The sequence below is a fragment of the Carlito syrichta genome, unplaced genomic scaffold, assembly GCF_000164805.1.
Source record: "Carlito syrichta isolate Samal-C Ts95f unplaced genomic scaffold, Tarsius_syrichta-2.0.1 Scaffold306434, whole genome shotgun sequence".
Classification (NCBI taxonomy): domain Eukaryota; kingdom Metazoa; phylum Chordata; class Mammalia; order Primates; family Tarsiidae; genus Carlito; species Carlito syrichta.
This window is the reverse complement of record NW_007250530.1, coordinates 170962-197135: the sequence shown is the minus strand read 5'-3', so window position 1 is coordinate 197135 and position 26174 is coordinate 170962. Positions and strand designations below refer to the sequence as shown.

At 34.2% G+C, this 26174-nt stretch overlaps 1 protein-coding gene across 1 annotated transcript in view; it reads left to right on the top strand.

Annotated features, from left to right (window-relative positions):
• Positions 1-26174, top strand: part of MMP16 (matrix metallopeptidase 16) — a 295240-nt gene that overhangs the window by 183708 nt on the left and 85358 nt on the right. The gene's annotated exons all lie outside the window — the stretch shown is intronic.

Below are 26174 nucleotides of genomic sequence, written 5' to 3'. Positions count from 1 at the left end.
CTGGGGGACAAAATCGACCTCAGTTGAGAATCACCGGTCTAGAAGATAGATAATTAGGAGTGAATAGTAGTAATAAAACTAAGATTAAGAAGATCAGTTTTATCCAGTTTGTTTAAATTAGTTAGTGACATGCTAATGAGGCTGGATTTCTCTTGTGGCCCATTGGGATCAACTAAAGACTTTTCAACAAGGGAATAAAATGAGTACACTTATAGTTGAAAATATTTGATCCAGTTTGCAGAATATGAGATCTCTCAGTAGTAAAAATGAAGTGTTGAACATGGACTTGTTATTTGCTCATTTCTGTATTAGAATTGTTATATAGCCTTTATTCAATATTATCTCCCATTCTGTTATTTGTTTCAAACTGTATACTGTCATGTGATGCATAATGATATTTTGTTTAATGATGAATCCCATATATGATGATAATAGAATTGTAATGCTATTTTTATTGTACCTTTCTATGTTTAGATATACAAATATCATTGTGTTCAAATTACTTACAGTATTCAATATAGAAACGTGCTATATGGTATGTGGGCTATGAGCAACAACTGTACCATACAGCCTAGTATGTAGTAGACTATACCATCTAGATTTGTGTAAGTACGCCCTATGATGTTCATACAACAATGAAATCACCTAACAACACATTTCACAGAATGTGCTCTCATCTTTAAGTGACCGTGTGGTTGTGCTAGAGAATGACATGATATTAAAAATAGAATAGTGTTTTAAAATACTCTACAGGGCCAGGCGTGGCGGCTCAGCCTGTAATCCCAGCACTCGGAAGGCCGAGGCAAGACGATTGCCTGAGCCCAGAGGTTTGAGACTAGCCCAGGCAACTTGGTGAGACCTCGTCTCTACGAAAAGTCAAAAAATAAACCAGGTGTGGTAGCGTTTGCCTGTAGTTCAAGCTATTTGGAAGGCTGAGGCAAAAGGATCACTTAAGATCAGCAGGTGGAGGCTGTGGTGGTCATGAGCATGCAGTGCGTTTTTGCCTTGCCTTTCTTAGACTTGATCTAATGAGCTCCATCAATACCTGTATTCCTGCAAAATACTAATATAGGACAATACCCACTCTAACATATCTATATCTGTATATCTCCATTTCATACAGATGAAGAACAAAATGATTGTTAGTTGTCAGATAAAGAGATGCTATTTTTCTTAATGTCTATATTGTCTATTGACAATAGGACAGTTGAATTGTCAATTCTACCATATTTAACATCTCTTAAACTGATGAAGACTTTGTTTATTTGTAATATGTGACAGGAGGAAGAGGGTGGTAGTTAAAAAGGATATAACCACCATTTAAACAACTTTAGTATGCCAATGTACCTACTTCAATACCCACAAATAATAAATATTAAAACATTAATTTCTTCCCTCGTGACTACAGTACTCATTGCAGACTTTAATTCTGGACCCATGATTTTAGTAATTATCTTACCTGTGATATAGTTATAATATTTATAATCAAGTAAACAATATACATTCTCTTTGTAAAATTTTTTAAACTGTAGAAGTTAGAAAACCATTAAAATCATCTTTAGGCCAGGCTTGGTGACTCAGCTGTAATCCCAGTGTTTTGGGAGGCCGAGGCGAGTGGATTGCCTGAGCCCGTGGGTTTGAGACCCACCTGGGCAACTTGGAGAGACCTCATCTTTACAATAAATAAAAAACTAGCTAGGCATGGTAGCACACGCTTGTAGTTCTGGCTACTTGGAAGACTGAGGCGGAGGGATCTCTGGAGTCCAGCAGGTCGAGGCTGCGGTGGCCGGTAGTATGCCACTGCCCTCCAGTCTGGGTGACAGAGTGAGACTCCAACTCAAAAAAAAAAAATCATCTTTAATACTTTCACTCAAAGATAACAACTGTAGAGTTTTGGTAAATTTAATCATGATTGTAAACAGATATGTTCATTGCTGAAGTAGAGATTTAAATCTGGACAGATATAGATACAATTGTTAGCATTTATTGTTTTTAAAATATGCCCAAGAATAATATATAATTTTGAAATATGTCACCTGACTATTTTCTAATGATATCCATAATATTATTTCATATGATTCAATATATGAGGATTATTTTAATGACCAAAATTTGGGATATTTTCAATCTTAGCTCTTATATCTATTGGAATTAACACATTTGCACATAAAATTTTGTTTGCCAGTCAAATTATTTGTTTAGTATAGAGTCACATAATTATTTGCCCAAGGAATATGAATTTTTAAAGAAAGCTTAATATGTTGCTATATCATTTTTCAAAAGTGCAGAATTAGTTTATGCTCCTAGCAGCAGTGTGTAAGAGTGCACAATCCATTGACCATGATTGTAACAATAACTATAATGGTAATAGTAAAAATAATTATTAAGTTATGATAGTAATAGTATTACTGAATGTCAAAACTGTTAGGTACGATAGATGAATTTTTATTTAATCCTTACTGCAATTTTATTACGTAGATTCTGTTATTGACTCAATTTTTACAAATGAGAATGTGAAAGACAAAGGATTAGGTAATCCTTTGTCCAAGGTAATAGTGTTAGGTGGGGATTTTGGTAGAATGGCTACACTGCACTTCAACCATTTACAGCTACACTCCTGAGTATTACCTCTAGTAATACTTGATCTTTCTTTCACCTTGACCAATTGGATAGATAAAAATTTGATTTCAGTGATTTACACATTTTGTTAATACTGAAGGGCACATATTTTTTGTATGTGTTATTCATTTGTAAGTGTTCTGTGAACATTCATTAGGTATTTTCTGCCTTTGTACCATCATTGGATTATTCTATTGAGTTATTTTCATTAATATGTAAGGGATCATTAAACAGAAAGGATATTAATTGTTTATCTCATTTTCTCCCACTTGGTCATTTGCTGGAAGTGGGAAATGGTAAAATTAACTTCTTTCACAAGAAATGATAAGGTAGATACCACCCTTTGACTGCCCATGGGGGGTATTTTTTGCTTATTTGAGTCCCAGATTGGCAGTTATAAGTTATTTTTTCTCAGTGTTGCATTATGTTATGCTCCATCAAAAATATTTCATTGATATTAGTAGAGGCCATTATTAAAATCTAATCTCAATGATATTTTAATTTTTATGACTTTTCAAATGGTACATTCTTTCATCTTTTAAAAATTTTCCCTATTGTAATATACAGAATATTTCTTAAATTTTTGAAGCATGGTCTCGTTTAGCAGACAGTATTTTATCTATTTTCTTTTATAAAATTTTCAATGTGAAATAATTGTTTTTCTGCATTCTTATAGGCAGAAGTTCTTTCTAATCAAAATGTTATGAATTATGCTTAATAAGATTATTGACATTTGAAAAATATAGAAAAATATTATAAAGAACTTGGTTATATATTCAATATCTCACCAGAAATTAATTCAGTAGAATGTTATTCATAGCAACAGTGGAAATAAGATTAACTTTGTCTTCCTAGTTTCCATAATTGAATAAATTACAATTTAAGTTTAAAGCACATGTAGCTGTTGTGGCACTTCTGAAACATGTCCACAAGTTTTTTGATGTGTTTCCCATTGAAACATGTACTCTAATTCATTTTTCAATGAATATAGGCCATACTTAGTGATTCACTTCTAATGAATAGAATGTGGTGGAAGTGATGCTATGTGACTTCTGAGAACAGGTCATAGCAAGGATATAGTTTCCAGATGGATCATTCACTTGCTCTCATTGCTTCTTGAGATACCTTTAGAATCCAACACCATATGTCATATGCTGAGATAGGAGATGGACCTCACCAATAGCCACACCAATTTGTGAGATGTGAGTGAGTCACTTATGTTCATCAGTCTCAGCCAACTTTTCAACATAATGCAGATCCAGCCTATATTAAACTGCAACCTCTTGAGGGATCCCAAGGAAGAAAAATTCTATAGTCAAGCGTTTTTCAAATTCCTGGTCCATAAAATTCAAGGAAAATAATAAATGATTATTGTTGTTTAATTATACTAAGTTTTTGGAAACAAGTGATCCAGCATTAAATAAATACAATAACTTTCTAGAAAGGCAAAGAAGGGAGTTTTCTAGGAAATTGCTTGGAAAATTTAGGACAAAGAAATATATCAATATTTTGAAGGTAAAAAGTATCGTAAAGTAAGGGAAATGTATATAAGTTACTAATTGGAAAATGTTCAATTTTTCTAATAGTCAACATTTTTTCATTAATTAATGAGTATATAAAAATGAATTGCTACTAGCTTTGATTCTTCTACTTATATCAGAAAATAAAGAAAAGGATTTTAAAAACTAGCAACATTTCCTGGCAACATGTTGTGGAAGGAACGTCAGTAAATATGTGGACAGAGAATAAAAAAGCAGCCTAAATATAAAGGTTCATCTCTTTTTCTTTAAAGGTTTTTATTAGAGTCTTAAACCATGGTTTAACTAATGACCCAAAGGAAAAATGTAAAATGTATACTCGTAGCTGCCCCCTGACAAGAGAAGTATAATGATGGGATACTCTGGGAATAAGTGCTATGATCTATTATTTCATAAATTATTTGAAAAAGAGAATACACTGAGTAGAAACTGAAATTTTAAGGACTTCAGATTCACTGATGAAGAAAAATTCTGAAGTAAATTTGAAAAGGTGAACTCACATAGATGATTGAGCTTAAAATTGGAAGATATGCTTATTATGAGAATGTGTAGGAATTTATCTACAGAAAAAAATACAAATGAGACAGATACAATGTTAGAATCTAAACAATCAACTATAATTGAAAGATTATTAAGGATTTATTATTTGGTGCCAGAATAATGCAGAGATAGGAGAAAAAATATTTCTATGCACAAAAATATGTTAGGAATTTAAATTATCAAAGGCATTTTTAAATACCTTTATTGCTCACTGGCAAATTCACAGAAGTGGTTGAGTGTACCTTAAACACTTAAATTCCATGTTTGTGATGGCAAAACTTACAGCAAACCATTGTTCTCATCGAGACCAAATGAAGACAGATACAATAATAGGCATATGTATGTATATGTGTATGTATATTTGTGTGTGTTCAAAGACATCAGAGAGCTGCCAGGAGATCCAGGACTTGAGATGTGAAGATCGTGGTTAAAAAAAAAAAAAGGAACCAAAGAGAGGTGAGCTTTCATACTAGGTGAACATACTTTTCCATTTCTGGCTGAGACTTCAGGTACAGGGTTGTTAGTATCATGCAAAGCCAAAAAAAAAAAAAAATAGGAATTTTCTGTACATAAGGATATGACAAATTGGAGTTTTTAAGCCATGAAGGAAGCCGGGATTTAAGAGCCAAGATTCCCAAGAGTAGGAAAACACCAAGAAATGAGCCTTTATATTCTATTGTTGCAACCAGGCTTTTACCAAATACATAAACTACAGTATGAAAGACTAAGAAAGAGTCATTCAAAAAGTTGCTGAATCACAAAAGTTTTTAGTTGGCTTATGATGATGAGGATACAATAATTAGAATAAATGGCTTCTTAAGGATGATGAACTCTGATAAACACTACATGGGCCCAATTGGTATATCTAGACAGTCACACCCAAGAGTAAGATCTAAAAGAAAATCTAAACAGACTCCTCATTTTAGGTATATTAGAACATAGGATGAATAGTTTCTGGATGAAAATATCATCATCTAGAATACCCAGAATTTTTATACACACTGCATGGCATTCAGTGAAAGATTTCCATGCATCCCAAATAACTAAACCTAGAAAAAACCATCAGTGCGAATGCGCACACACACGCGGGCACACACACACACACACACACACACACACAAAATGCATGTATTAGAATTATTAGTCTTTAACTATGACACGTATGTCTAAGAAATAGATTAAGAGATGGGGAATTCCAACAGTTAAATCAGATGTATTGCAAAGGGTTATAAGGAAACATTAGAACTAAAAATGATAATAACTGAATTAATAACTCAATAGATGTATTTAATAAAAAAGTGAACACAGAGAAGAATGTGCGAATTGAAATGTAGATTAGCCGGGCTCGGTGGCTCAGCCTGTAATCCCGCGCCTTTGGGAGCCTGAGGTGAGTGGATTACCTGAGCCCGCGGGTTCGAGACCCGCCTGGGCAGCGAGACCTCATCTCTACAATAAATCAAAAAATCAGCCGGGCGTGGTAGCGCATGCCTGTAATTCCGGCTACTCGGAAGGCTGAGGCAGAAGGATCCAGAGCCCAGCAGGTCGAGGCTGCGGTGGCCGGAAGCGGCCCCTGCACTCCAGTCTGGGCGACAGAGTGAGACTCCAACTCAAAAAAAAAAAAAAAGAAATATAGATTAGTATCTATCTTCCAATATCCACAAAATAGAAAATATCCAGGCTGAAGCAGAGAGAATCAAGAAGAGAGAGAAGAGTACAGACATGCATTAGACAAAATAAAAAACATATATAATACTTGTGAAGATAAGATATTAGAAAATGAGAAAATAGAGAAAAAGAATAAAAGCAATATTTAAAAAGAAAATTGCAGGAAAGTTTCCAAAACAGAAGGAAAATAAGTCACACCACTGAATAAAGTGTTTAAACTCCAGTCAGACTGAATACAAAGAAAATTACTCAAAGACACATCATAGTAAAATTAGTGAAATCTAAAGAGAACATCTTGAATACAGCCAGAAGAGGTCAAAAGGTGGGGGGAGTGTGTGCATATTTGTTTAAGACAGAAAAAATAAAATCTGACTTCTCAATATTAATACTGACAGAAGACCATTCTATGACATTTTAAATATATTTAAATAAAATCGGTTGAGTATCCCTTATCCAAAATGCTTGGGCCAAAAGCATTGTTTGGATTTTAGATTTTTTTTTTAACATTGGAATTTTACTTGCAATTTGGGTATTACTAATCCAAAAATTCAAAATCCAAAATGCTTCAATGAGCACTTCCTTTGAGTGTCATGTCATACAAAGATTTCAATTTTAGAGCATTTCAGATTTTAGATTTTTTTATTAGAAACACTTAACCTATAATAGCTAGCCAAAATTCTATTCCAGCAAAAATGTCTTTAAGAAATAAATGCCAAAAAAGAAATTTCTAGGTGGAAAAACCAAGATAATTTGTTGATAACAGATCCCCACTAGAATAAATTCTAATGATTTCTAGCAGAATGATATGCAAAAGTCCAAAAATACCCAAGACAGTTTTGAAAAAGGAATACCCCTATAGAAAACTTTTACTCCCAGATATGTCTTTTAGTAAAGCTACCAAAAATCACCAGAGTGATTTTGAATGGCATGAGTGTCAACAAAAGGAATTTATTCATTGAACTAAAGAGAAGATCCAGAAATAGATTCATAATCTATAGTCATTGATTTAATAACAATCATTATACAACAGTAAGTAGGGAAAAGATGACCTTTCCATGAATAATGCTAATTCAAATAGATATATATGGATGGAAAAAAATGAACATTGAACCCTAACCTCACATCATTCATTTTAATATGAAGCTACACTATCAAGAATCTAAAATATGACATATAAAAACATTTTCATATCTATATAAGGAAACATATTTCAAGCAGTGGCAAATACCTTTATCCATAAAATGGACTTTATTATTAGTTAGGAGTATTTGTCTACTTAAAAGAAAAATGCCATTAAGTCCAAGAAAGTCATTTTCTTGGAATAGATATTTATGATGATTATCTGTAAAGGAAGCATACACAGAATGTATTATTGTAAGACAATTCATAAAGTTCTTACATTTTTTTACATCTTTCAAGTGAGGTACTAACAGCCCTTTCATTCTGGGCTACTTTTCATGATGTCTCAACAGTAAGTAGCCTTGAAAGACAGATTACTTAAAATGTTAATAGTTAAATTGAAGAAGACATGAAAATCCATACAATATGGAAGTCCTCTCCAGTTTGTAGAAACACTTCTAGAGTGCTTAATGTCTCTACTACTTTATTTCTCCCTCACTCTTTTAGTTTTCCGATCATCTGTCAAAAGTCATCACATCTTAGTTGCCAAATCCATGAACCTTTTTATGTCATCTTTTTCTTGACATCTACCTTTATTTGACCTCTTCTCTATTAAAGTGTTTAACCTTTTTTAACTTCCTGGTAGTCTTACTCTATGTTCTACTATTTGAGCTACTCCAAGCTACTACTCTTCATTATTTCCTTTTTTCTACACTCTTTTAAATGTTGATCCATGAACTTACTTTTATTTCTTTTGTGTTCTTTCTATATCATTTTCTGCCTTTTTTTTTTCACTGTTATGGCTTAAACTCATTATACATTAATAGTAAAAACTTATAGAACTTTAACACTAAGCCACTTTTTTGCTGAGTTCCAAACCCACATTTCACTGCTTGGCTCCCTAGGAATCTCAAACTGAATAAATTCAGAAGTTAACTTGTCATGTCCCCAGACCTGCTATAGATTTTTATGTTCTGCCTTTGGTAATGTGCCAGCATCCATCTAATTGTTCAAACAAGAAACCTGATGTCATATTGGGTTATTTGTTTGTGTTTGATTTTTTTGTTTGTTTGTTTGCTTTTTATCTCATTTTACTCTTCACAAAAACTTGATCACATCGAACCTACTCTTTAAGTCTTTTTTAAGCCATATTATCCTGTCATCCATGACATTTCGGCTTCCGTTTAAACTGTCATTATTTCTCATATAGGCATTTTGATTAACACAAAACTGGTGCCCTGCCTTCAATTTCATACCCCAAGACTTAGTCTCACATCAAAATTAGAATAGAAATATTAATTTCTTCATCTGAGTCTTCCTTCATCTATACATACTTCTGTCTTTAGTCCTGCAACACTTGTAAGACACTCTTGAATTTGTTTACATATCTGACAATGGTAAACTGAGATTAAGACCTTATCTTATTGGTCTTGGAAGTCACTCTGCCTGTAACATTTTAACTGCTAAACATATGGTTATTGAATTGATATTTCTGTGATTTTAGCTGTTTGTATTTTTCTGTTTGTCAGTCTCCCCTATCAGACCAAGCTCATTGAAAGTCAGATCAATGTGCTTAATCTGATACTCAATAATTGTTTGCTTAATGAATAAATGCATGTAGTGGAATTAACTTTGACTGAAATAAACTTTGATTATGAACTTGTAGAGTACTAAAAGATTAATAAAAGAGCCTTAAAGTAGTTCAAAGGAAGAGGATTGCATAAAGATTCACTGGAATGATTGTGAGAACATGAATTTATTGTTAAAGAAAAGCTTTATTCCTTATCTTTTATATCAATGCTAGAAAAGCTTATCTGGAAAAATTTTATTCACATAATTTTCCAGACATGAACAGATTGAAGAATAACACCTCAAATAACTATCGATCTTATGACATTTTAGGACAAGACATAAAAATGAGCCTACATGTATCAGTGGCATCAGATCTAGATGCTTCTTAGGTTGAGGAAGAAAAATAAAGATTAGTAGGTCACATATCTAGCTAGGTAAAGTGTCAGGAAAAAAATAAGTAATGAATACAAAAAACATTTATATTAAATAAGCTATTAGGGGAGAAGTAATTTTGTCTCTAGAAAGGGCAATATCTGATGAATCAATTGAATTGAAATGCTTAAGAGGATAATTAAGTAATAATAGAGAGGAGATAAATGGGTTAAAATTATTTAGAGTCTTAAAAATCTTTTGTCATGTATGACACTAAAGACCACAAAACATAATGATTTTATTATTAAAAGAAAACTGGCTTACAAAATAGAAAATAATGTATAGAAAATACGGGCACTTCCCTGGGTATAAATAGTTCTTGGGAAGATCTGGTCTAAATATACAATTTATAATAATTTGAGTACCTTTAAATTTGAAGATGAGTTAAATCTTCCTGGATATTGAATATCCAAGGATGAGGGAATAAAAACAAATCTCTTAATCTATGTAAATGTGAAGAAAGAAGTTTTTCCTAATCTAAGCACTCTGTATCTTTCATAGTTTAGTTACCCAAAGAAGACTCTGGGGTTTTAAAAGCCATTGCATATGGTTATGATTTTCGTTAGAACTGGTGACATATTGTTGGAGTTGGAGATCTCTAATTAGCTGCTAAGAAGCATATGTTATAAAATAATTTAAAATTATACTTTTATATATACATTTTCCACAAGTGTTTTACATTTCTATACAGGAGTATCTGCTTTTTTAAGACTTTGCTGCTTTTGGAGGCTCTGATTAGTTATCTTTTCTTTGTTTTTGACAATACAAAATTGTGCTTAATATTCTACATGCTGATGGTGAATTACAATCCACTTTCTTTCCTTTTATTTTTTATATGATTGACTTGAAGATTGCATCAAAAGATGAAGGTCAGCAAGATATAAAATGACAAAAAATGATTACAATTAATATGTTAGATAATAGTTATCATGAGGAAAGCTACAAAAGTTAGACATAATATTTGTCACATTGCTAATTCAAGTTGTGTGTTACATTTAATTCTTCATTGTTATTTTAAGCTCTAATTTTGTTTGTCCAAAAATTTGACTACTGATAATCTGAAAATGCATAATCTCTTTATAAAAGCTACAAAGAAATGACTCTAGATTACTCAATATTATATCATGTAAAAGGTGTGACAACTCTGGCAGCATAAAATGGAAAGTATATGCTTCAGAAATCAACATATGTTATAATTCAATTGTTACAGTCCAGTTTAACCATCACAAGCTATTGATCCTCCAGTCTGTGTAAAACATTAACTGAGGAGGGCTTATGCAAACTACAAGTATACATGACAAAGAGGAAGAGGCCCTGTATTTCTGCATGATTCTTGAGAAAACAATCCTGAACACAAATACTTCATTTCAGAATTTAGCAAGTCAGACCTGCTGTATAGTTTTTCTGTATCTACCTAATAGTTGTATTGAAAAGTAATATCTTTTGAAGGCTGTAATTTTCTCCTAGAACCAAATTTAATAAAGTTAACAGTAAGATAATTCAATAAGCTTCTTCTTTCTTCTCTGCCTAAGTAAGATGAATTCAAAAAACAGTGTAGAATAAAACTCACCACAGTTAGAGAATTTATTATTGTTGTAGGAGATTTAAAAGGCACAACATGGAAGAGGAAAAAAATTGCTGACTTTGAAGACAGTAGACTTGGGTTTGAGTCCTGGCTCTGCCAGTTACTAATAGTATCCTTTGTTATATAACATTCCTGGATATCAGTTTCTTCATAGGAAAAATACATTTGGAAGACTGTTCCTTGCATAGTTTTTACAATTAGTGCAAATATCTAGTACGCTATCTGAAACCTAGAAATTACTCCAAAATAGTCACATTCACTATTGTCATTGACGCTGTTGTAACTAGCCTTCAAGATGGCTGCCACTTTGCTAATTATGCCCATGTAATCTCTTCCTTCTGAATGTAAGCTGAGCAAAGTGACTCACAGTTATGTATAGATTATAGAGGTGACAATAAACCATTTCCAAGATTAGGTTATAAGTGACTGCCGGTTTCAATCAAGCAGTCTTTCTTACTCTCTCATAAGTCTCTATGGGGAAAGCCAGATGACATGTAATGAGGACATTTAGCCAACATATGAAAAGAGCCTACGTGGGGAGGACCACATTTGTGTCCAACAGACAGTGGGATCCAAGGCTTGTGAACACTTACTAATTAGGCTTTGAAGCAGAGCCACCCCTAGTAAAATCTTTTGACGGCTTCCGCCAACAGCTTGACCGAAACCTCATGAAAAATCTTGATCTCAAACAGCTTAATTAAGCTTCTCTCAAATTCCTGACCTAGAGAAATTTTGTGGCAATATATGACTTGTTTTAAGCTGCTCATTTGTTATGTAGCAATGGCTCCTTAAACAATGTTATCATTATTGAAGTTATTTACAAAACACAATCGAAAAATCATATTTTAAAGAATTTTTCCAAGGTTTTCCAGTTACTGAAACTCACTTTTATATACACACAAATCTTTAATTTTCTATTTTTTAATGAAGGAATATATGAGTAATTTTATGGCATATTAAAAACCTCCATTTTGCCACAGCTAAAATAGCTTCTAGTAAATATCACTTTGCTGTTAGGATGACTAAAAAATAGAGCAGGACAAAGCTAGAGGGAAGAAATGAAAATAGTCAAGGTCGTATCAGAGGGAAATTTTATCTCTAAAGAAAACATATTCCTTGCAGCAATAAGTGACATGATGTAGTAAAAGAAATCATTCATATATAGTACAATTCTCCTTTCATAACATTGACTGTCAAAGGTTGTTTGATCACAATAAAACCTATATTAAAACTTTTTTTTTTTGAATTATGGGGTATATTTGAGGATTTGTCGCATAAGTACATTCCATGAAGGTGAGGTTTGTGCTTCTGATGAACTCTCCCTCCGCCTGAAGTAGTGGACATAGTACCCAATGGGTGATTTTGTATTCCTTATTCTCCCTTCCCTCATGTCCTCCTTCAGCAGTGCCCAGTATCTGTTGTTCCTGTCTTTGTGCTTTTGTGTGCTCAATGTTTGGTACCCACTTATGAGTGAGAACATGTGGTATTCAGTTTTTTTGTTTCTGTGATCTGTGTTGCTGCAAGGACATGATCTGTGTTGCTGCAAGGACATGATTTTCTTCTTCTTTATGGCTGCATAGTATTCATTAGTGTATAAGTACCACATTTTCTTTATCCAGTCCACTTTCAGTGGTCATCTGGGATGGTACTATGCTCTTGCTATTGTGAATACTGCTACAATAAACATACGTGTGCAGGGGTCTTTTTGGTAGAGCGATTGGTATAATTTTAAGTATGTTCCCCGAAATGAGATTACTCAGTCAAATGTAGCTCTATTTCTAGTTCTTTGAGAAATCTCCAAACTGCTTTCCACAAAGGTTGAACTAGCTTACATCCCCATCAACAGTGTAGAAACATTCTCTTCTCTGCAGTCTCCCCAACACCTGTTTTTGTTTGTTTTTTAGTTTTCAGTAATAGCCATCCTGCCCAGTGTGAGATGGCATCTCATTGTAGTTTTGGCTTGCATTTCACTGATGATTAGTAATGCAGAGCATTTTTTATATGTCTGTATGTCTTCCTTTTATAAGTGTCTGTCCACATCCTATGCCTACTTTTTAATGGGGTTATTTGGGTTTTTTTCTGTCAATTTTTTTGAGTTCCTTATAGAGCCTATTAAACCTGTGTGAGATGAGTAGTTTGCAAATATTTTTTTTTCCATTCTGTGAATTTTCTCTTTAGTCTCTCTCCCTTTTATTTTTCCTTGAGTTGGAGACTCACTCTGTCACCCAGGCTGGAATGCAGTGGCATGTTCATGGCCACTGCAGCCTCGGCCTCTTTACTTTCTTGATGGTTTCTTTTGCTTTACAGAAGTTTTTAGCTTGATAAGTTCCCACCTGTCAAAACTTTAAACAATGAAAAAAGAGGGGCAAAAGTAATGTGTTTTATCACAGGTTTTTTTTATTTATTTATTTTTATTTTTATTTTTTGAGTTGGAGTCTCACTCTGTCACCCAGACTGGAGTGCAGTGGCCGCTCCTGGCCACTGCAGCCTCGACCTGCTGGGCTCCGATGATCCTTCCACCTCAGCCTTCCAAGTAGCTGGAACTATAGGCGCACGCTACCATGCCTGGCTCATTTTTTGATTTATTGTTGAGATGAGGTCTCGCTAAGTTGCCCAGGTGGGTCTCGAACCCACAAGCTCAGGCAATCCACTCACATCGGCCTCCCAAGGCGCAGGATATCACAGTTTTAAATGGGTAATTTCAACTGCAGTAAGAAACCATTTAAATATTTTGAGCCGTGGAGTACTGTGATGATAGTGATGTTTTATTAACATCCCCATTAATACCTATAAGGAAGGTAGCTGTTGTCTAGTAGAGTATAGCGAGTTTCTCAGAGCCTTTTATATCTCCAGTAAATAGTATGTATTAGTGTGTGGACAAGCAATGGACAATAAATTGTTGCTGCATGTTATTGAAACTCATGGAAGCTAACAGTCCATGAGCAAAGAGCAAAGGAAGTGATGTTCCTTTTGGCATCAGCATTGATTCTCTTCTTTTTCATTTGTGTCATAAGACTACATTTATGTCTTCTACTTTGGTTTAGGTGGTTTACTAAAGAAAGGTTGTGTGTATGTATGTAATAATATATGAGAGTCATATTCAGCACAGAAAAAATGAACCAATTCAAACAGACCTGGGTAAAAATTGCCTATACTATTTACCAACTTTTAAGTTATTACCTCCAAACCTTTGTTTCTTCAGAGGTTATGGGAGGGGGGTGGTGACTATATCTACCTTGAGGGAGGTTTGGGAGAAGTATCTGGGAGTACTCTGTTGGTGTTAGTTGTTATTCCTCTCTGATAAATGGGGAAACCACTTCCTAATTAATTAGATTATTTGCAATTAAGACATAATTAAAAGTAAAAGATATCTCAAAATCAGGAATTTACATGCCTTGCCTATTTTAAAAATCAGTATTTCTAATACATTTTTAATTCTTCCAGTTTGCTGGAAGAAATTTTGAAGACTACAGTGAAGTTACTATATGAATTTATTTCATAAAATCTGAAAAAAACTATGAAATATAAGTGCTGTATTCATTGCTGTACTTATAAAACACACACACACACACACACACACACACACACACACACACACACACACATGCACACACACACGACATTTAGGTTATGGTTTCCTTCCAAGTCATGTATCCTAGAAAGAAAATATTCTTCAGAACATTTGAAATTCTTAACCACATTGCCAACAGAATATTCTGCCAACTCCTAAGCTAAAACTCAGGTCTTTCAAATATTTGTTTACTAAATAAAAATGAGACAAGATATTTTGCTGTACCTAGCCTGAAATAATTTAAATATGAGTTTTAATTACAGAATTTGTTGAATAAATCACAGACTAATGTAAAGCATATCTATCATTTAAAAAAAGAAATGTCCTTTCATTTTCACTTCCATTTTTATCCTGCTATTTCAGTTCCACCACTCTAAAGACAAACTAAAGAAAGCAGATAAGGAAGACACTTAGGTTACATCATATCCTTTTGCAAGATCTAGACATTTTTTTCTTTAATTTTCTGTGTGAACACTAGGACATCCATGAATCTTCACCCTTTATTGATGTGCCATAAAAGTGTCTATTTCAAAGTCTACTTTATTAAAGTATTTTTATAGACTGGCTTATCTATCCATTATGAGTATTGACTGCACAGATAATTATCAAGCTTGTGATTCTGCATTTTATTTTTTATTAACATATGAAGGATAATTTATTTATCAAACCAAATTTTACATGTATCACATTGCATCTCAGAACACAAATATAAGCACAAGTCACAGTTCTGAAATGAGAATTGCACAAAGGTAAGCACATTTGCCTTTTCTTATTAGCATCAATAGCTTTAATCAAGTTGGAAGATCTTATTTAAAATAAGTAACTATTTTGTCAGAAATTCCTGAGTTGTTGATTTCAAACTCTAGTAAATTAGTGTCACTGTTCCAATGGAAGCACAAAATTCACAATGTTCTAAAGAAAAATATTTGTGTATATTAATTTATATATATAAATTATATATATATATAATTCATATACAGGTGCCAAAAAATGTGTACACATTTTAAGCATGATGTTTACTCAATAGGTAGGATTAATCAAATGAATGCTAGCATCACCATGCTACAGGAAGGACAAAGAAAATGGTGGAAGCACAGTTGAGTGAACAACACACTACATGTTGCTGCCGTAAATTAAATCAACTTTGAAAAGCAATGCACAGATAACATCTCTTAAAATGTGTATACATTTTTTGGCATGCCTGTATATTATATATGGAACTTACTGTAAAAATATATGATTATATTTAGGTACTAAGGTTATGATTGATTTTATGTTTTATTTATACATTTTTGCCTAGTTTTATAATTGATTATATTCATGAAAAAAATGTAGGCAAGGAAAAGTAAGGGAGGAGAATTGCTTTAGAGAAAAACCAAAAATGAAAAAACTTCTTTAAAAAATTAATAGAAAATTTCTTTTTTCTTTTGAGCAAAAGCAGGCTCTTCTGATGAAGAGCTTCAGTTAGGGGAAAATGGGAAAACATCAGTAGATCTGAGGGAATTATGACTAAGTCAGCATGGTGTTTTTACTATACTTGCTGCTGTAGTTATATATTAATATTTTGTAAAAACAAATTTTTTATAAGTTAATAAATTTGTTAACAAACACTTAAGAACAGAGGATTGTTTTTGTTTGCTTTTGCTTTTTTCTGAAAAGAGGAAATTCATACCTAAACCATCAGATCTATAACTGGCAAACATGAATTACCTGCTAACAGCAAACTGATAAGGCAAGGTTTGGAAAACAACTGAAATTCTATCCTCCTCCAACATTTAAATTCTGTAGTTCTTTAATCAACTCCTACATTCAAAAAACAAGCCTTTTCACTTGAGTATAGATCAGTTGCTTCTACCAATGTAAACACATCCAGGTGCAGAGACACACTGTTGTATGGGTTTACTCTGAGGGTCATACACCCTCACTCTAGTGACCCAATACACAGCTATGTCTATTCAGGTCTTTCTGAAACATCTTTTCACTTGGTTTCCTGTGAGTTCTCCCTTGCTACATTCCTTATGTTACAATTTGTACACTCCTTCTGTGAGGGTGTCTATTCTAGTCTTCAAGAGCTGGTAATTTTAACCCAACCGTTCTTCAGTTTTTGTTCTCCTTTAGGAAGTGGAAATGAACCAGAAAACCACCTGCCTGCGTCTATCCAGGTGCCCAAATAAGCCTCACCACCATTCCAGATCTTCATGCTTCTTTCTTCCACAACCTGAAAAATATTTTCCCTACATTTTCCTGGGGATACATAAGCATGATTGATCTTAATAAGTGTAGGGAGGAGGTTGATCAATGTGATTAAAAGAACTGCGTTTGCCATTTGGCGCTAATCAAAATTAGGCTTGTCCCCTTTCATAAAGACTGGGAGATAGGAGTTCAATCTTGCTTGGTGAAGACTTTCAAAGGGATGACTCCCAGGTACCTGAGAAAGATATTTCTAGGTTGTAAAACTGGCAAGAGGCTAGGGTAAGACTTACGTCTCAAAGGGGGAAAGAACACATTTATCACTGCAAGTTTCCGAAAATAAATGCTCTAAGAAAAGGGAAGTTAGGAGCCTATTGTCAGGAAGAAACCTGTCTAAAGTTTAGTCAAGCTGAAGGGAAAGTTAGGGCCATCTTGATCGAAAGTAAGATATAAGCCTGTAAAACACATCTCACATTTAATTGGTATGTAAATCACCCTTATTTTTGCTTTAATCAGAGTTGTTTCTTTAGTGTTAGGATCAGAAATTATTCTCCAATGTAAAATTGTAAAAGTTCTGGTGCCCAAACATTTATGCTGAAAAAACAGGCATTTTTTGAGCAAAATATATCATTTTACTAATTATTCTTCTCATATGCACGCACATACTGGGTTCCCACTTTATGAAGGTTTTACTAAACATGCTGATAGGAAATAGAAGCATTTCTTCACGGTAGGCACATAAACACTGACCTTGAGTTTGCAGCTGCGTATGCTATTTAGAGAAGCCATGTCTTTTCCAGTTTTGCCTCTTTGTATATCACAGCAAGTCCAACACCCTTCCTCAGAAAGAGCCAACTCATCTCATTGTTGTGAGCCAGGTCCTGTGTGTAGCAGCACCTTGGCAGTGGTGTTGTAGTAAGTTTTCCAAGCACTTCTCTTGGAGGATAAGCTCACGTTAGAGAAGTGCTTGAAGGACATAGCCAAGGACATGTGGGAACTATAATCTAGGTGTGCTGGTAAAAGCAGATGTATGAAACATTTTACATATTTTTGTACCGTCGCTTGCTAACTATTCACCATTTGATTAAGCACAAAATTTGCAGAGAAAAGCCAATTTAAGGTACTATGTTAAAATAAACTGAAATATTTATCTGAGTCTTAAATAAATAGCTTTTCAAAATAATAACCATTTAGCCTAATTTGAATCTCAAAATCTAGGTTAAGTTTTGGGATTTTTAGACATAATAAGAGTGAAATATATTTTTTACATGAACTTTCATGGTTTAGAGGTTACCACCAATTCTTATTTAATGAGAAATAGCAAAATTCAAAAATTATTTTAATCATTCTGTCACTCACATACTTTATTTGTTAGTTGCAAAGACTCCTATTTTCTGTTCCCTTCATGGTCACCTTCCCCATCACCTAATAATTCTGATTACTGAAGAACTCTTCTAACTGCCTTCTTGGCCTTCAGCCACTCCAGTCATACTTGCAAACTGCGGTCAAATTACTCTACAGCAATATCATTTTCATATCAAACTTTCATAGCACTCTATTGTTGCCTACATATTGATCACACTCTTAAACCTAGCCATTCAGAACTCTTCAAGACTTGATCCCAGTGTATTTCTCAACTTCATTACTCACAAATATTTGTATGGTGACCACATTTAGCCAGTGGATATATTACTCTTGGTGAAGCCAGAATTGGTTATTAAATTCTGTTCTGACGCACAATAGGCTTCTGATCTTTTGTAATCCAATGTAGTAAAGCTTCAATTTTATGTAATTTAGTATCTACCTCAAAAGTTTGTTGTGAAGTTTATTGATCATGGGAATATTAGCAGTACCAGAAGTAGCTATTATTTTTGTTGCAATTACCATTCTTTGCACTAAACTATGTTCTCTATACACTGTGCAAAACACAGGGGATGCCAAAATAATGTATACATATTTTAAGTATGACTTTTGCTTAAATCAAAGGAATTAAATCAAATGATGGAGCTAATCAAATGAACGCTAGCATCACCATGTGACAAGCAGGACAGTCGAAGAAAATGGCAGAAGCACGGTTACATGAACGTCATACTACACATTGCTAACATAATTCAATTTAACTAAGAAAGGTAATACATAGATAACATCTCTTAAATAAATGTGTATACATTTTTTTGGCACCCCTTGTATTTTATATACATGATGTTATTTAACCTACCAACAACCGTATAGTAGATGATGTTACACCCACTTTACAAATGAAAGAACTGAATTGCATAGAGGTTACTAAATTTTATTCAGTCAGTAGCCAATCCAGGACTTTAAATCTTGATTTTTGTTGTTGTTTTGTTTTTGTTTGGTATGTATGTGAGGTATACAAAGTAATGATTTTATACACACACAATGAGAAATGATCACCACAATTCTTTAAATCTTGATTTTTGTTGTTGTTTTGTTTTTGTTTGGTATATATGTGAGGTATACAAAGTAATGATTTTATACACACACAATGAGAAATGATTACCACAATTAGATAGTACATCCATCACCTCACATAATTACCTGTATCTTCTTCTATTTTTTTTTTTTTTTTTGATGATAGGAACATTTAAGATCTACTCTCCTAGAAAATTTCAAGTATGCAATATGCTATGGTTAACTTTGGCCATCATACTATGCATTGTATACTCATAATTTGTATATCTTATAACAGAGATTATGTGTATATCTTATAACTGAGATAATGTGTGTATCTTATAACTGAGATTGTTGTATATATGCCTTAAAGGACTTCAGTGGAGTAAAAATAACTCTATAATCACATGCAATACTTTACTAATGCATTCACAGTTTTTGGAAGAAGTTCCATAGTTTCTCAGTTTCTTTGAGAGACTTATGTGCTCAAAAGAGCTCAGAGTCACTGAACTAAACTCTCAGTTTCTAAATTAAGAACAAAAGCCTTGCAAGATTTATCTTTAGAGTACTAGGCACTCATATTTTCTGGCACACGGTAGTAACATCGATTACATGTTGTGATAAGTTGTTTATCAATAAGTCTCTCTCTCTCTATGTGTGTGTGTGTGTGTGTGTGTGTGTGTGTGTGTGTGTGTGTGTGTGTGTATTCCATTATATAATAGTAGGGAATTAGTAATTTTTACAAGAATATATGTTGTATAGTTGCTGCTGGTCTGGCAATTGCAGAACATATTGCCAAGATTGCTATACAAATAATAATTTGTATTATTCAGACAATAATGCAAATAATAATACAGCAAATAATTCAGATCAGGTCCTGAAAAGTGGCTTTGCAATTATTATATAACTACTTTTGTTAAGCAGTCACTAAAATTGATCTCTTTTGTACTAACTGCAGAGAGAACCAACTATGCCTCCAGAATCATCCTGACCAATCAGACTGAGCTACCAAGGAGACAAGTATAGCACAAATAAATCACACATGAATAAATAACATGGAACATAACTGAGAATGTTCTTAGAATCTTAACTGGACACAACAGGAAAGGAAATTTAAAAGTCCCGGTTTCTATCATGATGCAATTAACTATATTCAGTCTTGCTTTTTTCGAGCAACTTTTCTGAATTAAGTGAAGACATGTCTAATTCACTAAGGACAAACTTCATATTCAAACTATAACCTAAAGAAATAAAAAGTTTACTTTGGCCTTGATTATTCAAATATTTTCCTTGTACAGAGAGGGCAGCCATCTATAAGCCAGAGAGGGTTAAAGAACCCAGTCATTCTAACACCCTGATCTCAGATTTCCAGCCTCTAGAACTGTGAGAAAATAAATTTCTGTTGTTTAAAGTATTCAGTCTGTAGTATTCTGTTATAGCACCCTGAGCAAACTAAAAAAGGTAGTAAATTTTAAAATATTAAATTTACCGTTCATTCAATGGGAAAAAAAATGACTATTGTTACAGACTTCTGACAAAGCTCTTATGCAGCAGTTGTATTCTTTGAAGGTGGCTTGATAGAGTGTACCTCTTCTCCTAGGATGTACAGTCTAGAGCCTTGAAAAGACGTTTAGGGCTGAGAAAAAAAATGGAGAAATCCATTTTCTCAGTACCCTGAGACTTGATTGTGGATCTGAACTTTGGTCAAACCTCATAATAAATGAAAGTCTTAGTTTTTTAATCTGTAAAATGGTAATTATAACAAAATCTAACTAATATGGTGAGGAGTAGATAATCTAACACATTTTAAGTATCTGGTACTCAGTACATATAACTATTAACAGATACATTTTCCTGTCACTTTTATAACACTTTATAAATCTATTTTGCTTCCTTTAATTTGTCAAACATTGAGGCATAATAATAGTACTATATACAACAAAATATTCAAAGGTCTAAACATACATAAAAATAAATTAGGTTTACCATTGAATAAAAATCAGTGGGCTGAGGTGAATAGATTGCCTGAGCCCGCGGGTTCGAGACCCGCCTGGGCAACTTGGCGAGACCTCATCTCTACAATAAATCAAAAAATCAACCGGGCATGGTAGCGCATGCCTGTAATTCCGGCTACTCGGAAGGCTGAGGTGGAAGGATCGCCGGAGCCCAGCAGGTCGAGGCTGCGGTGGCCGGAGCAGCCACTGCACTCCAGTCTGGGTGACAGAGTGAGAGTCCAGCTCAAAAAAAAAAAAAAATCAGTGAAATTTATCTGAAATGCATGTAAATGCAACACATAATGTAACTGTGTTGTATTATATTTGCCCATCAGTGATTAGCCACTAATAAATGACTACAGTAATAATCTTTTTTCATAGTCAAACTGTGTTTGACTCAGTTGGGGGAAGTATTTAAGGAAGAACCCAGGGATCTTTCTGGAGCTTGAGGGACTAGGGGAGCAGCCAAACCCATCTGGAATGTTGAGGGCAGGGATGGTGGGTGGGAAGAAGGCAAGAGGAGAGCCCCAAGCCTTGAGGGACTGGAGGCTGCATGGAAGAATAGTAGTATCAGAAAGAGATGTTGAAAGCAAAACCAACATCAACTTCTTTCAGCTTCTTTCTTGCTTAGCTGTGACCTCTTTGTTAGATGACCTGCAACTCCAGGATGTAAATATCAATTCTGCTTTATTTGAGCTGCCTGACTGAAAGTAGTTCCATCACCTCTGAGAACTTTATTGGTAGATTGGGAGTCATAAAATATCGGTCATGATGTTTCAATGACAAATTTAATGACATTTATGGTTCACAGTAGATGTTCAATAAATAGTATGTTTCTAGTCTTCTTTTCGGAGTTGTCTACCAGACTTCTCTGCTTCTCTGACAGGAACCACAAGTTTTCCTGACCACCAAGGGAGTGGTCCTCTTTTCACTGAAAGACAAAGAGAGTAGTAGCATGAGTGCAGTCAAGGTATCAGGTTTGCTTTTACAGATTTGAAAAAACACAAGCAAAGAAGTAGATGATATTTCCACCTTTGGAAGTTTTCAGTCACAGACTTTCCTTCAGACTTAGGGCTCTTCCATACATTTCAGTTTATGTATAGTTGGCTGGATTGGACCATATTTAAGTCCCCTTTTCATCTCAGGATTATTGTACAAACACTCAGAGTAACTTCCTTCCTTCTCAGATTGTTCCATTTTTCTTTCCTGTCTCCTAATCCTAACAAAATGGAGAGCAATTAAAGTGCTAAAATATCTCATAATACATATCTGTTGCTGCATTAAAAATTACCCCAAAATTTAGCAACTTAAAACAACAAACATTTGTTAGCTCACATAGTTCTGTGGGTTAGGAAGCTAGGAACAGCTTAGCCGGGTGGTTCTGGTTCATGGTATCTTATGGATACTCTTATTGTCTCGGGCTTCAATAATTTGAAGGGGTTGGAGAATCCACTTCTAAGCTTATTCTCATGGCTATTGACAGAAAGCCTCAAGTTGTCACCATGTAGGTCTCTCCATAGGATTGGTTGCACAACATGGCAATTGGTTTCTCCAGAATAATAGTTGAGAGATGGAGGCCAGGGGTGGGCAAGGGGAAAAGACAATGGGAGAGAGTAGATGGAAGCCAGATGTGTATTGTATGACCTCACCTTGGAAGTAAAATACCATCACTAATTGACATAACTCTGATACAACATTCATTGGCAGGATATGAGGAATAGTTATAGAGCATTTAACCCCAAATCTAAAGTAAACATTGTTGTGATTTCAAATCAGAGACATTTTGTTAAGAAACACATCTAACATCCCTTAGGTTCATTGCTACTTCAGATAACTGTGGTTGAAGTAGTAGAAGGACAGCTTCAGAGCATGTCCATACCCAGAAAATATGGGTTAACTTTGGCTGGAGCATGCTATCAATAGGTTAAAAGTGAGATAAAATTGTCACTAAGAGCAGACCTCATGGCTAAACTCATGGTGAGGAAGACCAGGAGGTGAGGATCATTTGGGTCATCCAGTTTACCACATATCTCTTTAGCTTCACGACTGGAGAAATTAGCTGTATGCCTAGTCTGAGATGGCTGAGGATTAAGAAGGCCCCTTCCATCCTATCCATCTACTAAGCACTGGAGAAATTTCTATGAATCAAAGATTTGGTGATGATTACTGAATTTTATTTCTGGGCATACATTTCCATTTATTAAATTTAAATATTTAAAATTAGAAATTGGTTCAATTTTTTCTGTTAGTCTTTTAACCTACCAGTAAATATTAAGAGCATCAGAATTTGTCAGGGCAATTATGGTATGTGTTACAATCAAGTTATATGGGATAAGCCAAGGATACTCAGATACAAAGGAACCAAATTTACCTGGGGATTTGAGGAAGGCTTCTCAGAGGAGGTGACTTTGAGGTTTTTTTTGAAATATTAATAAGATTTTGCAAGACTGACAACATACAAGATGATACCAACTTTATAAAGTGCTCACACCAAGAAAAAATATAATTTATTGAAACATATATATGTGATTAAAAAATACAAAATGTAAACAAGACAATGAGGAACCCAGAACTTGAGTTAGTGATTACCACTGGAGAGCGTGGAAGGAGCCACAGTTATGGGATAAGAGAAAAACGAGAGATCTTGTCAGTGGTGCTGATGATATTGCAACATTTCAGTAGGTTTATAGGATTATAAATGTTAGAATCCCATACCACAATTTTTATGTACAAAATATGTAATCATTTTTTAACATTCAGGATATGTCAGCAGAGGGAACAGTATATGAAAATGCATAGATGGGTAAAAGAGGTTGGAATAAAATATAGACATAATTATGACAAGGAAATGATAAATAATGCATTATCTTTTATAATATACAGTTTAGTATTCTGAAATTGTATTGGAGTATACAAAAGAAAGGAGATTAGAGATACAATTGAAAGCAACAAATTCAAAACTCAAAATCTTGCAAAAGAAGCAAGTACTATTTCTGTATTAGGAACCAGAAGGCTGATTTCTCTTTTGTCTGCTTGGTGATAAAATCAAGGCATATTACAATTGAGGATTTTGAATAATGTGAATTAATGATAAGTTACAGGAGCAGTTATCATTTTCATCATTAGGAAAGAAGTCTAGTGCATTTTAATGTCTAAAACTCATCATGTGCCAACAACTTTTGTTCCTAGTGGAATTCAAATCACAGGGTGATACTTTATTTAACAACTTACCCTTTTAAAGTATTGTGAATCTACAAGTAAGGTTTAATTACATTATTGCCAATCATCTGAAGAATGGTAATTACTTGGAGCCCTTGGCCAGTTTTTCTGATTAAAAGTGCTGTGGAGTACTCAACAGGTCATAAGTTCATATCCCGGTCCTATTAATTTCCTTCTAAAGTCTGGCTTTGTTCCTTAGACAAGGAATGACCCCACCCTTGAAAATAGTGCTTATGAAAAACTTGATCTGAAGAGAACAAATTCATGAAATGAAATATATTTGAATGTTATGACCTGCTTGCAATTAGGTCTTGTTGTTTTTATCTTCTTTCATTCCTCTTACCAGCCCCCCCCCCAAAAAAAAGTATTTGCTTGTGAGAGATTTGAAGTACTTATACTAATTCAGCTAGGCTGCTAGCCAAAAGTTTAGTGGATGATTGAAAGCAAAATTTATCTGCCTTAGAGTAAGAGAGTAAGTTACTATATGTTTATCTAGAAACAGAGCAGAGTCTTTTATTTTTTCTAGAGAAGAGGATCTGATACACGAGATGATGAAGGTGGGATTTCTTTGTTGCTTTTGAAGAATAAGGACAAGACATAATCCCTGTAAATCCACACTGAAACTTTCTGACCAAGAAGTTGTACCAATTTTACCAAAAGAAGACCAAAGTTTCTTCTTTTGTTCAAAGCTATTTTCTGAGTCAGTACTGTGTTCATGCTGAGCTCAGTGGTGACAGGCTGTCCTTGGTAACCTGAAAGCCAACCCTTGATTCTTCTGCTTATGGTTCCACTGATTTTGTTTTTGTTGATCCTTTTCTTGATGGGTCTTTGTTTAGCAATGAGGTCTGCTCTTAGTGACAATTTTATCTCACTTTTAACCTATTGATAGCATGCTCCAGTCAAAGTTAAGCCATATTTTCTGGGAGCAGACATGCTCTGAAGCTGTCCTTCTATCACTCCAACCACAGTTATTTGAAGTAGCAATGAGGCTAATGGATGTTAAACGTGTTTCTTAACAAAATGTCTCTGATTTGAAATCACAACAATGCTTACTTTAGATTTGGGGTTAGATGTTCTATAAATTAAAATGATTGGAACTTCTTTTCTCTCCCATCTTCCCCTCAGGATTCTGTGAGAATCCTGAGACACAATCCTGAGAAGTCTTCCCCCTAAATTACATACTTGCAAAACTGGCATAACTCCGTGAATAACTCCCTCCTTTCTGTTTGTTTTCTCTTTCCCCTGCAACTATGATATATTTCCTAGACAGTCTCTAATAACTACATTCTATTAGGTTTTTTGTTTTGTTTTGTTTTGTTTTTTTTTTTATTTAGGGCTCTAGAAAGATTATTTCAATCATTTTTGGTATGTTAATATCATATGTGGAATCAGCATCATGATTTCATCTATTCCTCTAGGGCAGACTACTCCAGAGTGGAAAAAAAAAAAAGTTGGTTATTCACCTAGTTTTTGAGTTCAAAATATAGTCCTCTGGAGGGAAATATAAAAATGGTTGAAAGGAATTTTCTTTAAAATATTCATCAAAATTATTTGCATTCATAGCAAGTCATGCAGGTGAAATTTTACACTTTGTGTTTAATCGTGTGTTAAGCTTTTCTCTTAGAAATAAAGCAGTCCCAGCCGGGCTCGGTGGCTCAGCCTGTAATCCCGCGCCTTTGGGAGGCTGAGGTGAGTGGATTGCATGAGTCCGCGGG